This window comes from Tenrec ecaudatus, chromosome X (genome assembly GCF_050624435.1).
Source record: "Tenrec ecaudatus isolate mTenEca1 chromosome X, mTenEca1.hap1, whole genome shotgun sequence".
In the NCBI taxonomy this organism is placed as follows: domain Eukaryota; kingdom Metazoa; phylum Chordata; class Mammalia; order Afrosoricida; family Tenrecidae; genus Tenrec; species Tenrec ecaudatus.
Genome location: NC_134548.1, coordinates 28,740,518 through 28,758,259, shown reverse-complemented (window position 1 = coordinate 28,758,259; position 17,742 = coordinate 28,740,518). Strand labels below are relative to the sequence as shown.

Below are 17,742 nucleotides of genomic sequence, written 5' to 3'. Positions count from 1 at the left end.
ACGATAGAGTGGCAGTTTCCTGACCCATAGATCTAGAGTTAGCTGATCATCTTTGGTCTGAGGCTTGTGGAGTACCCTTTGGGAATTTTTCCAGCAGCACTAAAGGAAATTTATAATGCTCGAAAGAGCAAGGCAGAGATTAAGGGGCCACATGGCTGAGAGGCTGAGGGCGAGAGTGAAGTATCTGTGAATATGGATAAGAAGCACTTTGGACAAGAATTGTATCCTGCACATTTCTGATACTGAATTGTAACCTGTTACTTGCCCTAAAACAAAAGAAAGCACAGCAAAAAAAGCCTTCAACCACAAGTGCCGTCTGTGGCTTCTGTGCAATGGATTTTAAACCTAGCAGAGATTCTGAGAATGCCCTGGGAAGGATGGTTACTGTCAAATTTGGTAAAGGTGGTTGGAGAACAGAGGCAAGTCTAATCTCTTCGTATAGGAAACGGAGTTTGTCTGATATTGAGTGATTTTCCATTCACTTGTGAAGTCAGGGGCAGTCAAATATGGCCCTTACACCAACCTTACAGGGAAACACCAAATCAAAACAAAACAAAAAAATGGTATGAACCAAAAAATATCAACATTTAATTCACAAAACAGATGAGAAGATAAGGAGCCCTGGGAAACCACAGTGATAGAAATGGAACAAAAAGAGTGAAATGGTAATGTTGATGCAATGTGAAAAATGTTTGCTAATGTCATGGTTCAATTAGTATAGAAATTGTCGATACATAATATGCTTTGTATACTTTCACCAAAGACACAATGAAATATTGTTTTAAAAATATACAACTCCACTCTTAGCAATTTATTTTCAAGTCATAGTGATATTATAGGACCGAGCAGAACAGTCTCCTGTGGTTTGCAAGACTCATCGATTACAGCAGCAGACTGCCACATCTTTCTCCCAATGGGTTCCAGTGAGTTCCACGAACCGTTCAGTTAGCACGTGAGTGCTTTACCCAAGTCTTCACCTCTGCCACTGATGAGATTCCGGCTTATAGTAACCCTGGAGGGCAGAGGAGAGTTTCCAAGGCTGTGAAAATTTTATAGGAGCAGAAGGTCTCCTTTTGCTCTCATGGAGAGGGTGATGGCTTCAAACTGTTGATCTTGCAGTTAGTGGTCCATTTCATATGGATCCCGTACAACTGAAAGGGAGCAATGTGTTTTCCAGCAGTGAGCCTTGACTATCATTGCTGCTATTGTAGTTGTTAAGTGTTGTCAAGTTGCTTCTGACTCAGGAAATCACATGTGACAGAGCAGAAATGCTCTATTGAACTTTCTCAGCTATGATCTTTATGGGGGCAGAGAATCAGGCCATTTTTTCTGGTGGAGCCAGTGGGTGCATTCTAATTACCAATCTTTCGGTTAGCTTAACCACTGGGCAACTGGGGCTCTTGCCATGACCACAAGGGACACCCATGTACCTGTCCTCCTGCCGCAGCAAGGTTGCTTGGGCTAAGCCATGAGAACAATTTAAATGTCATTTATCTTGTTTTTTTCCTAAAGTTATGATTTCTACAAAGCAAGATGTCATGTCACTTCACACATGTGCAACAGAGCCTTTGAGTGAAATTGAAGTTAGAGTGCAGATGTAGTATGGTGTTCTAACTCCAGGGTTACAAGGTAAACATTTTATTCCCTTTGTTGGGGATTAGGACTTTTAAACATTAGAGATTGTATTGCCAAAATTTGACAAAGGGAAAATTGTCACAAAGGAATGAAACATTTTGTTGCCTGTTTCTATTAATCTCTTTAAATATGGGTAAGCCTCATTTTCCTACTCTACCACTGTTGTTAAAGAGAAAGAAACAAAAGCATTTCATCTTATGCCTGTCCTATCATTTTGGAAAGGCTTGTTGTCACCCAGTAAATGATGTCAGTGTTTTGTCCTGACAAACTCACTACAATCAAGGAAATCCTGATTGCTCAGGATTTTCTTTAACTTTTTTCCTTTCATAATTTTCACAATTTTAATTAAATTAAGTGGAGAAATTATTCTTCTTTTAAACAGGACATTAAAATCAACACACACCCGCACAATGGTAATGCAGTAGAAATGTGTGTTTTCCTCCCTAATTAAAAAAGGCAAATGCCACGCATAATGGCAATGTGTAGACCTTAGGTGCAAACTCATTCTGCATTGGAAACAGCATTTTGGGTAACTATTAAATTAAATGAATAGTGTATTTATTTGCTTTAAATACACTGCACATTTTTTTAGGTAGAGGTTATTGTAAAACTCTCCCCTTATATACCAGGACACTATTACCTTTATTTTGATGCTCAAGGTAAAAAAGTTCCTTTTCTTCAATGCTTCCACATAATTAACAATTAACACTCATTTTTTTCCTTTTGAAAAGGCCATTGAAGTGTATATTGTAATTTCAGCGAGTTGGCCAAAAATTGTAATCTTTCAAAATTTCAAGTAGCACTTAAAGCTTAAGAGACACTTTTCGTGATTCGGGAAATAGCTGTTAGGCCTCTGGCTTAAAACAAGAACCAAGGAGATGTGTGGAAAAGTCTCTGTGGGAGATTTTATCTTAAAAGATACAAAAGCAAAGAGGCTTGAAAAAGTATTTCACTAGGTATCATTTATGTTGAACAATGTCATCTATAGTTTGATTCTGTGTGGCTTTCAAGTACAGAAGTTAAGTTTCTGTGTATTCATCATGCTCCAGATATCCCCATCTACCCTCGTTCCACTTCCACACTAAAAGATGTAACCACCAGTTGACTGCTCTGCATTTTTAGTGGACAACAGGCAAATTCTAAGTTGTGTCATCTCCTGTAGTCATGGCACTTTCCCACTGGTTTTCAAAGCTTGTGTAGCTGATTCATTCATTTCGTGATTTTTTTCTGATCATTACTTTATTGATTTTCCCATCTTCTGTTATCTTCAGGAAGTTTTGGGTTAAATTTTGGCTACCTGCCTGGTTTTTGACACACTCTTGGCTTTTTTTATGAGGGATCCCTGGTGGCATAGTAAATAGGTGTTGGACTGCTAACTGCAAGGTTGGCAGTTTGAAACCACCATAGTGTTTCAAGGCTGTAACCGTTCAGAAACAGTTTGCCAGGCTAGTCTTCCAAGGCATCGCTGGGTGGGGTTGAACAACTAACCTTTCAGTTAATAGACAAGAACTTGACTGTACAGCACAGATTTCAACAGAGAAACAAAGAAAGGTGCTCTCTCTTCATCCCATCTTGTCTCATCCTTTTTTATTATCTTAGGACATTGCCCATAAAGCATTGGAGCTAAATATGAAACATCAAAGTATCAGTAAAAATGCTTTAGAGTACATGCATGATATAAAGTAACATATCTCTTGTAGCTATTCAAATATATAATATAACATTTTATATTTAAAACTTGAAGGATTTTTCCCCCCAAAATTTATTAAGAGTAACCAGAGAATAATAATTTGAAGACAACTAGACATTCTCAAGTGGCACTGGTGGCACAAAGATGATGCTCTTAAATGGGTGAAGGCAGCTGTTGGACAGTGTAAGACATTTAAAAATAATAATAACTTAAAAATTATCAAGGGTTCATGAGGGAGGGGAGGTGGAGAGGGAAGGAAAATGAGGAGCTGATACCAAGGGCTCAAGTAGAAAGCAAATGTTTTGAGAATGATGATGGCAACAAATGTACAAATGTGCTTGATACAATGGATGGATGGATGGATTGGGATAAGAGCTGTATGAGCTCCCAATAAAATGATTAAAAAAAGGTTATGTTCTTAGCTGTTCGAGTTGTCCAGATACTCTTTGGAAGAAAAGGCTTGGGGGATCTGCTCCCATAGAGTACAACTTAAGAAAACCGGGATGTCAGTCATACAGGCTCAGTATGAGTTGGAGTCAACTTGATGGCAGACCACGAGAGACCTCAAATTCCACTGCATGATAAAACCATTTGCAATATATATATATATATATATATATATATATATATATATATATATATATGCACACACACACACACACATAGACACACACCTGAAAATATTTACATACCACTGAGGACTTCTGAAGCTAGATTTTGGTAACATATTTTTCTAAAAATTTAGCCCCCTCATAAGATGCTAAGGTGAAGCCAGGGTGGAGAGCCATGGGATTTGACGCATTATGGCCAATGAGCTCATTTCAAGGACCATAGTCTTAGTTCTCCTTGTGTAATGCTATAACTATACTGATTGGTAGTGGTTGATCTCTTAGTAATTGCCCATTAATGTTGAAAGCATATTAATTATAGAAAAACAACTGAATATCCAATTATGCATACATATCTGAGATATTTTTCCTTCCTGGATAATGATTTCTTGGTCATATAGGTATAGAGATGTGTAAACAAAAGTGTATTTTACTTCATGTATAAGTAGGTGAAGCAAATGTGCCTTTAATTTGTTCCTTTTAAAGTAAAAGCCAACATGTCAATATTACAGTAAACTATTTTTTACATTTGGTCGGTAACTTATTCCTCAATATGTGAGTAAAAAACAAAATTGACATTACTCTCATACTCTGCTTTTAACAAAGATTAGTACCCATATGTCTGGTTTAAAAAATGGCATGGTGGCTCCTTACAGTGTAGCACTGGGCTGAGTTTCTGTTGTCAAATGCAAATCTGAGTTCTTTCATCAAACAACACCTGTCCTTACAGAGCTAAAGAAGATAGTCTCTCTGTCCCAAAGCATCTTAAAATCTAATGTTACCAGTGCTACCCTAACCAAGAGGGGAAAACAAAGGATTAGGTTTTTGTTGTACTTTTGGTTTTAAGTATATTTTGTTGTTGTTTTTGTAACTCTAGGTACATTTTCTCGTGTGGATTAATCATGAAATGTGCTGCCTCCCCAAAATTGACTTCCAAAAGTACTCCAATAAATGATAAATACACTTCCTTTCATTAACCCGAAGAAGATTGTCATCCTGAAGAGAAGTTTTCTCAATAAGGGGTTGTAATCAAGTCCTGCTGGTGCTGCTGTTGTTAGGTGTCTTCAAGTTGGCACCAACTCATAGCCGCTGTATGTACGACAGAAGGAAGCACTGTTCCTTTGGTACCAGCCTCATAATTGTTGTTATGCTTGAGCCCTGTGAGGCAGTCACAATGGCGATCCATCTTGTCAAAGGTCTTCTCTTCTGCTGGCTCTCTACTTTACCAAGCATAATATCCTTTTCTCGGGACTGGTCTTTCCTGATTATTTACATCCAAAGGCTCAGAGACTAAATCTTGCTATCCTTGCTTCTTCTTCTTCTTCTTTTAAAAAAATAATTTTAGTGGGGACTCTTACAGCTCTTATCACAATCCATCCATCCATCCATTGTGTCAAGCACATTTGTACACATGCTGCCATCATTTTCAAAATATTTTCTTTCTACTTGAGCCCTTGATATGAGTTCCTCATTTCCCCTCCCCCATGGTCCCTCCCTCATGAACCCTTGATAATTTATACAATCGCACCCTCTATGTTTTATACCGACCACTGCACTGTCTCCCTTCACCCATTTTTCTGTTGTCTACCCTCCTGGGTAGGTGTCATATGTAGATCATTGGGATCAGTTCTCTTTTCTCCCTCCACCTTACCCTTACCCTCCTGGTACCTCTATTCTAATTATTGGTCCTAAGGGGTTTATCTGTCCTGAATTCCCTGTGTTGCAAACTCTTATCTGTAGCAGTATAAATACTCTTGTCTAGCCAGACCTGTAAGGTAAAACTGGGATCATGATAGTGAGAGGGATGAAACTTTTAAGAACGAGAGGAAAGTTGTATGTTTCATTGTTACTAGACTGCACCCCGACTGGCTCTTCTCTTCGTTGTGACCCTTCCTTCTGTAAGGGAATTTCCAATTGTCTACAGATGGGCTTTGGGTCTCCACTCTCTCCCACACCCACCCCCCAATTCACATTGATAGGATGTTTTGTTCAAGGTCTTTGAAGCCTGATACCCGATCCCATCAAGACCTTGTGATCACACAGGCTGGCATGCATCTTCCATGAGGATTTTGTTGCTTCTCAACTAGAAGGTCAATTGTTTATCTTCAAGCCTCTAAGACACCAGGCACTATAGCTATATATTTTGATAGTTGAGAACCATCAGTTTTCTTCACCACATTTGCTCATTCTCCCATTTTTTCTTCAGTGATTTTGTCAGGAAGGTGAGCATCACAGAACACTGGATTATTAGAAAAAAAGTGTTCCTGCATTGAGGAAGTACTTAAATTGAGACCCAATGTCCATCTGCTACCTTAATACTTAACATATAAATATAAGTACATAGTTGTATTTATCTGTCATTACATATTATTTTATTTACATATGTACATGCCTGTATTTAGACCGCTATACGTGTCCTTTGCCTCCTAGGTCTTTCATCTATTTCCTTTTACTTTCCTCTTATCCCATTTGGGTTTCAGTAATTCCTCTTGGTTATATTGCCCTTGATTAAGCCCCACCATGAAGCTGGAGAAAGGAAGGCGGGTATAAACCAGCCCAGGGACAACAGAACAACAAGTGATGGAAAATCAATGGAGAAAAGGGCTTAGGATGCCTGGCAGGGTTTAAGCAAGGGCTATCCTTGCTTCTAGGGAGCATACTGGCTGCACTGCTTCCAAGACAGATTTCTTTGTTCTTTAGGCAGTTCTTGGTATTTTCAAACTATTCACCTGAATTGTAATTTAAATGCATTGATTTTCTTCGGTCTTTCTCATTCAATATCCAACTTTTACATGTATATGAGGCAATTGGAAACACCATGATTTAGGTCATTCACACCTTAGTCCTCAAAGTAACTTCCTTTGAATTCCAACCTTTATCTCAAAAGGGATATGTCATTTGGGCTACCCTCTTGAAGTTGTGTTATATGTTTTTCTGTTTTGTGGTATATGAAACCCAGGATTGATGAACCTATAAGGACAGCAAGTAGAGACAAAGTCAAGAAGTCCAGGAAAGAAAATAATATTTGGAAATCTATTGTGGTAGCAATTATACAGTGCTGCTTAACATGATTGAACTATTGAATGATGTATTATATGTATTAAGTCCCAATTAATAACAAATTAAAAAGATAAAATAAACTAATTACTGATAAGGAAAAATAAAATAAAGAGGTTTTGTGGAGTATATTAGCCAGTTCAATGCATCCTTTAATCTCTTGACTGCTGCTTCCATGAGCATTGATTGACTAGTCAAACTATGACAAAATCTTTGACAATTCCTTATTGGTCCAGGTGTAAGGATTTTGGGTTTCTTTGTAAGGATTTTGGGTTTCTTTACATTGAGTTGTAATCCATACTGAAGGTAGAAATTCCCATCTTCATCAGCAAGTGGTTCAAGCCCAACTCCCTTTCAGTAAGCAAGATCATTGCATCGGCATATCACTGGTTCCTCCAAAGCCTTCCTCCAATCCTTATGACACATTCTTCTTCATATGCTCCAACTTCTCCAATTGTTTTTCAGAATGCAGATTGAATAAGTATAATGAGAAGGATATTATATATATATTGATAAGTACCCACTGGGGGGCATACCTTTCTTGATTTTAAATCAGGCAGTATTCAATATACAGTTGCCACATGAACACAATTAAATGTTTGGGAAATCTTACTAGTGTAATAAGTGGAACATTTTCCATGCCAACAATCTTATGCCTAGACCTTAGTGAGAATCACCTTTGGAAAATTCATCTAAAAAATGGATACAAACTGATGTGGTGATGATTGTACAACTCGTCTTGATGGGATTGAACTATTGAATTATATGTATGTATGCATATATGTATATATGAATATGTGAATAAAACTGTTACAGAGAAAGAGCTGGATACATGAGGGACATTCTTTTTTTAAAGCCTTTTATTGTAAATTGAGTGAAGATTTTCAGAGCAGATCAATTTTCCATTTAATAATTCATACGTATTGTGTGTCATCTAATTGATTGCAACCACCATCATGTAGTGTCACTCATCACATTTTCTCCTCATGGTTCCCATTCCCTTTCCTCTTTCTTTCTTAACCTTTCAGAATTTCATTCTTGGGTAATTGCTGCCATTTGGATCTCAAATAGTTGATTTTGCATCCATTTGAGAGGTGTGCATGCCTCCTGAGTGTTACTGTTTCCCTCTAGACCTGTCTTTTGTTTGGCTCAAAATGGAACCCTGGTGGAGTGATTTCATTTTCAGACCCAAAGGAGGATTAAAAGATCCTAAGTGAAGCAAATTGTACACATACCACACAAATCACGTTTAGAAACATAAGTGAAATGCTGCTTTATTTATAACAGTAGCCTTACTCACTTTAGAAATGAAGGCTATTAGTCATTCCAGGAGATCAATTCGTTAAATTGTTTTCAAAATGCTCAAGTTATGTTTACTTACTTGTTATTTCTTATTTTGTCATATTGACTTTGACTGCATAACTTTTTTCCCTAAGTGCCCCTCTTTTCAATTGGACAAAGTTGAATCTTTAACTGGATATGCAGGAAAAGCCTTAGAAAAATGATACATTGTAACTTGTACCCCATTTTATTAAAAATGTCATATAACTAATAAAAATCATACTTATTAAATGTATCTTCCTAATTTTATTTTCTATTTTGAGGTATCCAGTATCTTTAGTTTCTGAGTAATGACAAAGGCAAATATTTTTACTGTTAGTAAATAATATAAGAGAAATACGTTGCAGAGTTTATGGAATAATATATAAATTGTTAGGCTGCTAATCTCAAGTTCAGTAGTTCAAAACTACCAGCCACTCCCAAGGGCAAAGATGAGACTCTCTTCTGTCATAAAGATTTACAGTCTCAGTAACCCACAGGGGCAGTTTCATTCTCTCCTCTAGAGTCTTTAAAGTCAGGATCCACTAAATAGCAGTGAGTAAAGCTGAATAAAATTATGTATCTATATCTTGTGCATATGCAACACAAATTCAAATTCACGAATAAAAACAAATGATTCCTGGGATATTGTTAACTTAAAACAGTTCAATTTACATCCCCAATCAATGTAAAAATATTAATTAAAATTCTTTATTTAAAAGCTGCAATTTTATTCTTTCTCTCTCACTCTCCCTTTTTGTTCTCTCAGCCATAGGTATACTCATCCAATGTATCAGATTAGTTGTCCCTATTTCTTAGTCTTTATCTTTGAAAAATTTCAGACCAATTATTAACTTCATTGCAACTTCTCAAGATAAGTACCACCCAGCTACAACACTTAATTTGTTGTCATATACAAATATTGGCACCTTAATTAAGCTAAAACATTTCTTCAAAGTGGTAAATAAATATTCAGCAATTATTCTCCAAGTGGACTTGAAATAATTCAGGGGATATTTTATGAGAATTTTGCATAGATTCCATTTAAGGCAGCGACAACCCTGAATATATTTGAGGCTGTTTTGAATATGAAAATGTCACTTCATTTTAGCAACATTCTTTTGAATTAAACATTAATATAAATCCACTGCCTCAGATGGAATACAGAATATATAAATGTTCATTTATTAAAAGTTTGGATGATATGATATCCTTTTAGACTGGTGAAGGTTTAAAATGGCACACCCACATGAGTACTCTTCATTGTAATTTTTGCTTGTTCAAAGTATACTTCTAATATATGATTAAACTAGGTGTCAGCAAATATGGCTTGTGCTTAAAATCTAGTCCCTTGCTTATTTTTATAAATAAAGTTTTAACAGAGCAGAGTAACTCTTATGGCTTATTTATTATCTATGGCTGCTTTCAGGATAAAAAAAGCAAAGATTGCTAGTTGTGACACAAGCTGTCTAGCCTGTTAAAACCATGATATTTACTCTCTGCCCCTTTAAAAAGATTTACCAACTCTTGTATGAGACATTTGAAATTGTGTGTGTCTATTTCTTCCTGGTAGCTTCGAGGGGATCATCTCAGCACAGTACAGTCATCTCAGAATTTATTAGATCATAAATTATTGAATATTTCTACTCCCACATTAGCTAAATGCCCCTAACTGATAATATAGCCGCTCATGATACTAAAAGGAACTTGGATTTGTCATCTTTCCTAAGCCCACATTAGAAAGCCAAAAAAAATTGGGGAATTTTCCTTTCTTCTTTGACACTTTTTATCTAGTTTTCATTTCCAAAATCATTAAGCTTATGATAGTAAAATTGTTGATATTGTCAGGGGAGTAGAATTGGGAATGCGAGAAAGAATGCTGCTGTCAAGAGAACTGCCTTAAAATAAATTTATTCCACTAACTCTTTTCTATTTTCATTGTTTATTATTCCTGTCCTTTGTTTCTTGTTTTCATCAATTAAAGAGTGTGTGATTTTCAATAACTAGAACATGGGAACATAACTAACGTGTTTTATAAAATAAGATTACTTTATTCCTCATTATAATCTGTATGTGCATGTGTATTTTTATGCATGCGTATTCCAACATTACTCTTGTGTAAAGCAAGCTAGCATTATTGGTCAACAATCCAAAGTATCTTTGCTATTAGAAGGAGGTTCAAAGAAAATGGATGCAGTATTAGTACCATTCTGCCCATGAAGTCCAATTTAGATTCAGTACGATGTGTTCCACTGTACAGCTATCCTATTAGAGGAGCCGTAGGAGCTTACAAAATGCCCACCTGCTGGACATACTTAAGAGAATCAGATTGGAATGATTCATCTTAGTGATGCCTCCAAAACGGCACATGCGTAGCTCATGGAGAGAGTAGCAAATGACCATTATGCCTGTTATTTCGTAGCCTTTCCCTCTCCCTTGCTTTTTACTCTGTTAGTCTCTCAGATAGATAGACACCCCCCCCCCAAGCATATTCACACAGCAAGGCGGTGGTTGTTGTTGAGTCGGCATGTACAGTAGAGCATACACTGCCCGGCCCTGCACAGCCTCACAATTGTCATTATGTTGGCAGTCACTGTGTCAATCCATCACCTTGAGGTTCTTCCTCTTCTTTGGTGACTCTCTTACTTAGCAAGTATGATGTATTTTTCCAGGGAGTGGTTTCTTCTGATACCATGTCCAAGTATGTGAGACAAGGTCTTGCCATACTTGGGATTAATATACATTCTGGTTGTACTTTACCAAGACAGATATGTTTATCCTTTTCACACTCCATGGTACTATACTTTTAGTATTCTTGAAAACATCATAATTCAACGGTATTAATTATTTTCTGCTCTTCCTTATTCATCATCCAGTTTTCATATGCATATGAGGGAATTGAAAATACCATGATGTACCTTATTATTGATAATTCTACCTGTGTTAATCTGGGTAGACTAGAGAAACAAATTCATAGACACTCATATGGATATAAGAAAGGTTTACATACAAGAGTAATTGAATATTGAAAAATGTCCCAGCCCAGTCAAGATCAAGTCCTTAAGACAAATATTAGCCCATATGTCTGATACCAATCAAGTCCTCTTCAGACTTACAAAATACATCCAATGAGGCCGAATGCAGGAGGATTACAGGTGAGTGGGTTGGAAGTATTGTGGATCCAGTTGTGTTGTAAGCATCTCAGCACTGGCAGGAATCTCTACATGGCTTCTTCATCTCCAGAGGTCTGGTTGCATCAGGGTAGGTTCATGTGGCTTCTCAAGTTCCCAGGGCTTAGCACCACGTGTTTTATCAGTAGTGCATCTCTCAGGGAGTGAGGAGAGAGAGTGTGTCTCCCACCTCCAAAGAGGAAATACAGGAGTTCCCAGAATTCACAGGAGAAAGCAATTCCCACATAGAGGTCTCATTGGCTGTGCTCTGATTGATAGATTAGACTGCACCCCTTCACTCTTAATCCTATCATGTCCAAAATTGACACAAGATTATGTAACTACCACACTACCCATTATCATTAAAAGGCCAATGCTTTATCCAGAGAATGGGTTGAGAGTGTTGTTCTCAGGAACCTTTCCAGAAAAATAAAACCAAGAAAACATATTTACTGCCATCCAGTAAATTCCAACTAATAGTGATTCTATGGGGCAGAGTAGAATTTCCCCTTTGGTTTTCTGAGACATTAAAGTTGACATGTGTAGACAGCTTCATCTTTCTTGCCTGGAGACGCTGTTGAGTTCAAACTGCTGACCTTGTGATTAGTAGCTCAATGGATAGCCCTTTACACCATCAGAGAACCTAATTGGGCTTAAATCCTCATTCCATCTTAAGACTTCAACCATAGCTATTGAACTTAAATGAGTTATATAACCTATCTCTATCTTGTGTTGTTTATTTGTAAAGTGGGGATAATAGCATACTGTCGCACTGCATTACTGTAAGTACTAAATTATGTAATACCAGTAACTTACTATTTCCCTCTAAGAAAATTTATACCTAATTAAAAACAAATCTTTCTTTGTATTTCTCAACTACCAACTACATCTTTTCCTTATACATTGCATTGACTTTCATGGCTCACAGTCTGCATTTTCTTTATCTTACTTATCATTACTATATGCCATATGTGTGTATGTTTATATGTGTGTTTTAAATGAACTTTAAGTCTAAATTTTCACAATTTCAACTGATCCAATTCAAAAATAATTGTATTAACTGGTTTTAAAATTAAGAATCTTTGCTATGCTAAATTTCTGTAAAGTGGACATCAAATTTACAAGGATTCCCCCTTGGAAGATTGGTAAGGCATTTTATATGCTTTTTAATTTTGCATTAGTATTATTTTTTATTTGGACAAGGAGAATGAAGGGTGTGTTCAAACAACTTTGACTTTAAAGACACTAACACTCTGCAAGTCCAGTCTTTCTATTTCAACTAGCATCTCACCAATGTCACAATCACAATCTAGTTCAGGTGATGCTTTGTACATTTAAGCATTTAGGCAAAATCTCTGTTATTCTTCATTACCAACAGTATCCATTTTCAACCTTTTCCATGACCTGGTGATACTTTTGCTTCCAAAATTAATGACTGGGAAACTTGGTTCCAACAGGATGCTGTATTACTGAATCTCAAATGCATTAGTTATGCCTCACCATTCTTGTTCATGCAATTTCTTTTGTCTAGACTATCTACCACCCTGTCCTTTCCACATATAAACTCAGTGTGTTTGAAATCCCTAAGAAGGAATTCTTCCTTAACAATTCAAGAGCATATTGACTGTTCCATCTTTATTAGTAAATGGATTTTATATGTATAAAACCAGTGTTTGCCTTTAGAATATATTCATTTATTCTTTAAATGGGTATTTAGTGACTCCCGCATGCCAGAAACTGAATCACTTTCAGTGATATATAATATACAATGTGGTTTCTGTCATTAAGGTGTTATCAGATGAATACATCAGAAATTATATTTCAGGGTGTCACATCCTGTAGCAGAAATGTGATAGCAGAGCTCAAAGGAGAAGCATCTTTGATCGAAACTCTCCTAAAGCGGATATTGTCAGTGAAATGCTATTGGAAGGGCTCTTGCTAATAGTTGCTCTAATAAATTCCCGAGATTAGGCCTGTGTCTTTGCTGAATCGTTCAGGAAAACAAAAGCATAGAAGAGCATAATTCTGTGACCTACAACCATTGTTCACTCTTCAAAAGCAATGCTTCACGTAAACATTATTTCTAGATGCATCATTTCAAAGATATCTTATTGTGAATAGCGCTTCCAGGATCACATATAAATAAGTATGCACACACACACATACATATATGGAAAATTTCATTGACAAACTGAAATTCAAGGCCAAATTTTCAGCAAATAAATTGTGCTTCTTTTTGGAATTAAATATGTAAATATTGTACATATAAATGAGTCAATGTGAAACTGTGAAAGGCAGTTTTACAATAAATACCAATCTATCGGAAATTCTGCTATTGTGGGCAAGATGATGCATCTGTCTTTAAGAGATTTTCCATATATATCAGGTAATCAAATTATGAGGGGGATCCAAAAATTTTGTGTAAAACAGAAATTAAAAGATAATAAAATCATTAACACAGTTAATGTCTTATAGATTTACCCTTTCCTCGGGGGCATGGCAAGAGTAGATGAACAGGAATGGGGAGCTAATAACGATGCATAAAAGAATGAAGAACATGTTCTAGAACTGATTGTGGCAATAATTGTACAGCACTTCTGGATCTGACTGAACTATTGAATTGAATGATAAGTGAATTATATGTTAACCAAACTGGTTGAAAAGCGAATGAAATTGTCCCATGACTTTTTCAATGGCCCGGCATACATGAATAGGAGGGGGACTCTAACTACGAAGTACAGTTTGACATAAGACCAACTATGTATAAGCACAGATACATTATGGCTTTCAAGAGAAACGGCTCTTCAAAATGTTTAGCAGATTTTGAGAACAAACAGATTAAGCAAAATGAAAGGATACAAACATGTGGCTTCAGGCAAGATATAATCAGTTAAAGCTTAATTGTTGCTGATATATATATATATATAATTTAAAATTCATTGTTGTGTTGATTAATATTTGATAACTGCCATGGCAGTTTTCCATGGCAAGAGTGGGGAGCGTGGGATAAGAAGGGATTTGTAACATGGGTCTGTTTTGGGGGTGCAAATACTCCCAATGTCGGTAATGTCGGGAGCCCTTTTATGAATTGGGCTGTGAAACCACCAGCAGCTCTGTGGTAGAGAAACTGCATTTCTGTGCATAGTTAAAGTCTCAGGAACCCACAGGGAGTAGCTGTGATACAGCATTGACTCAATGCCAATGACTTCTGTTTGGTTTGGGTGTGTAATTTCAAGGTAGCAAAATGACATCACTGAAGGTCGAATTAGAAAGAAAAACCGTTTAGGTACTCAAGAATTGGCAAAAGTTTGTTGAACCACACCACTTGTTTAAATGTTTGGAGGCCCTTCCAAATAAGACTCAGCATTCTTTTTTATATGTACTATTTGTATGTCATTAAATGATGATTCACTCTGGGATTCTCCAATGCAGCATTGAAGACAAAAGATCATAGCTTCACTCATCATTCATCTGGCCCTTGCTGAAATATGCTGCTTGAATTGTGGCATCCTTGTCTTGGATGAGCAAACCATATTTTCAAAATGTATTACAGTTTTATTGGCACTTCTACATATCACACAAATCAATAGTCAGTCATATCAAGAAGAGTTGTCTAATCATTGTCAAAATCAACCTTAGAACATTTTCTTCTTTCTTGTACTAATTGTTATTAGTGTAATGAGTTTCTTAATTGTGGCACAAATATGTACAACAAAACACTCCCCAATTCAACAACTTCTACACATATAAAGCACTTCTATTGATTATATTCTTCAAGTCATGCAAATATTATTGATATCATTTTCAAGATTATTCCACCACCATTAACAAAATCTCTATGCCCCCCAAGCATCGTTCTCCTTCACATATGGTAATTATTGGTCAACTTTGGTTTCTTCTTTTAAAAAAATAATTTTATTGATATAATATTCACCTAAAATACACTACTATGGTAAGTACTTTTTAAAAGAGTGGTATGTATACCATCTTAACCAAGCCTAGTGCTCCCTCCCTCTTCCCACATTCATTGTTTGCTCCCCAAGTCCCCTCACCTTCCCAGGCCCTCATGCCCAATAAACTATTTCATAAGTTATTGTGTCTATGAATCCACTCCTTCTGTGCTTCATAAATTGGTAAACCTAACAGAAACAATAAAAACAAGTACAAAATGAACCAGAAAGGAAATAACAATAATATAAAAATAAGTATAAAAATAATAAAAATATATAAATAAAATAAGAAAGAAAAGACAATAAAAATATTTTTAAAGCCAGAGAATAAAATTCTGTTATGGAACAAGCAAGACATATTTGAACCCAGAGTAAATTCAGCTTTGGTCAAGAGGGAGGCCAACTAACCAAGTGTCATAACTATGACTTGATCTACCATAATCAAGTTTTCAATAATCTCTGTCTGATAGTAAAACTGTTCTATTCTATTGCGTGTGGCTTTCCAGTGGGATCTGCCAGAGTTTTAAACTAACTAGATACCCTGAAGATGAATTGGTGGCTCCCATTGTCCTCCATAGTCTTCTACAAATTAGGTGTTCACAATTGAATCTCTGATATTTTCCCTTTCATCATATATGCATATTATTATCATTATCTTTGTAGCACACAGGTTGGTGTGTTTCTTCATTGTGAATTTATTTGACACCTTACTCAGATGGCTGCTTGTTTGAACACAAGCCATTAAGACTCCAGACACTATTCCAATTGACAGCCAGGCACCATCTACTTTCTTCACCACATTTTTTTTAGCACCATTATCTTCAATGATCTCTTCAAGAAGGCAAGCATCAAGCTGGGCCATGTTATCAGAACTAACTGTTCTTGGATTGGGGCCAGAATGCAGTGGGGGCTCAAAATACATCTGCTTGTCCACAGGTTATGACTCTGGTTTACTTTGCTGGTCGTAGTATGACAAAAACCAAAAACAATAAGAACAACTTTACATGAAAAACAAACAAGCAATAATAATAAAGAAAACATTGTCGATCATCCCTCTAGGGTATAAGACAATTGCATTGATCACATCAATAATTTATACACCGTCATATAATTTAAGGTATTGTTGATATGATGAGTCAGTCTGAGTATAGTCCAACTGCCTGCTGCAATCGGTGACTTGTTGCTTGGTAGAGATCAGTTTCATAATTGATTGGTCTCTGCCTGCAGTAAGCAGGGGTGATTAGTGTGAGGGACATTTTCCTGTAACATTTTTTATAGGATAGAGCCTTCCTTATCAGATTAATACCTGTCCTATTAATGTAAGCAGAAGATTGAGATACTAAGTATCAGGTTCTGATACATGTACCAGGGTTCCCTTACATTGGATGGCCACTAAGGTAAGGGTCCCACCCAAGGTCCAATGGCTAACATTTCCAAAGTCTTGGGGTGGTCATCCTCAGTACTCCTGAGGTAGGGCTCTGTTATCTCTGTCTGGATTCCATGTTGAGTCTTTCTGGTGTGACCTTTGGGGGATGTCATGTAACCTGTAAGGCCAGCATCTAAGGTCATCATGCTGCTTAGTCCATGACATGGTTCACTGAGGGTTAAGCAGAAACATAGAATAGGATTTATTCTCCCCTTAGTTTCACTATAATTGTTGCTTAGCATCCATTCTTGATGTGATTCAATCACAAATGTTGATTGAGAAAACATTGACTCTTTATGCAGGCTCTCATGGACATAATAAAAAGCCACACTCAGGAGCATACTTTCCAGCTTCTTATAATTAACCTTGATGAGGAATTTGTGGAGCTTTTATGGTATTCTGAATATGTAGGAAACTTCTACAAGATCAAGAAGAACATGAATTGGTGCTCAGAGATTGTGAAATTCAATGTTAGCTACATATGGGAACTTACGTACATTAAAAGTATTCAAACTTTTAATGCCATGGAAACACAGATCCTCAGGCAACTGCTTTTTTCTGATGTCAACTGAGTCAAAATAAAATATCCCCTTAAAAGGTGCAGGGGGAGAAGATTTCCCTTTAAGCATCATCTCACAAAAGGAAACAGCTATCTGAGATCAGAACATGCGATCTCCCTTAGTCAAAAGATTATATAGTTCACAAGTCCACTTGTAATTTTTCAACATGGTTAGTTTCAAAAACCAAGGCGTTATAACGAAAATCACGTTACGACCACAAAAGATCACAAAATTGAGGATGACTATAATATTACATAACAGATATTGTGTCATTACATAAGTATCAAACCATTAAGAATTATGGTCCAACCAAGTTTACACATGAC

At 36.5% G+C, this 17,742-nt stretch overlaps 1 protein-coding gene across 1 annotated transcript in view; it reads right to left on the bottom strand.

Moving 5' to 3' along the window:
* Window positions 1-17,742, bottom strand: part of IL1RAPL1 (interleukin 1 receptor accessory protein like 1) — a 756,675-nt gene that overhangs the window by 565,179 nt on the left and 173,754 nt on the right. The gene's annotated exons all lie outside the window — the stretch shown is intronic.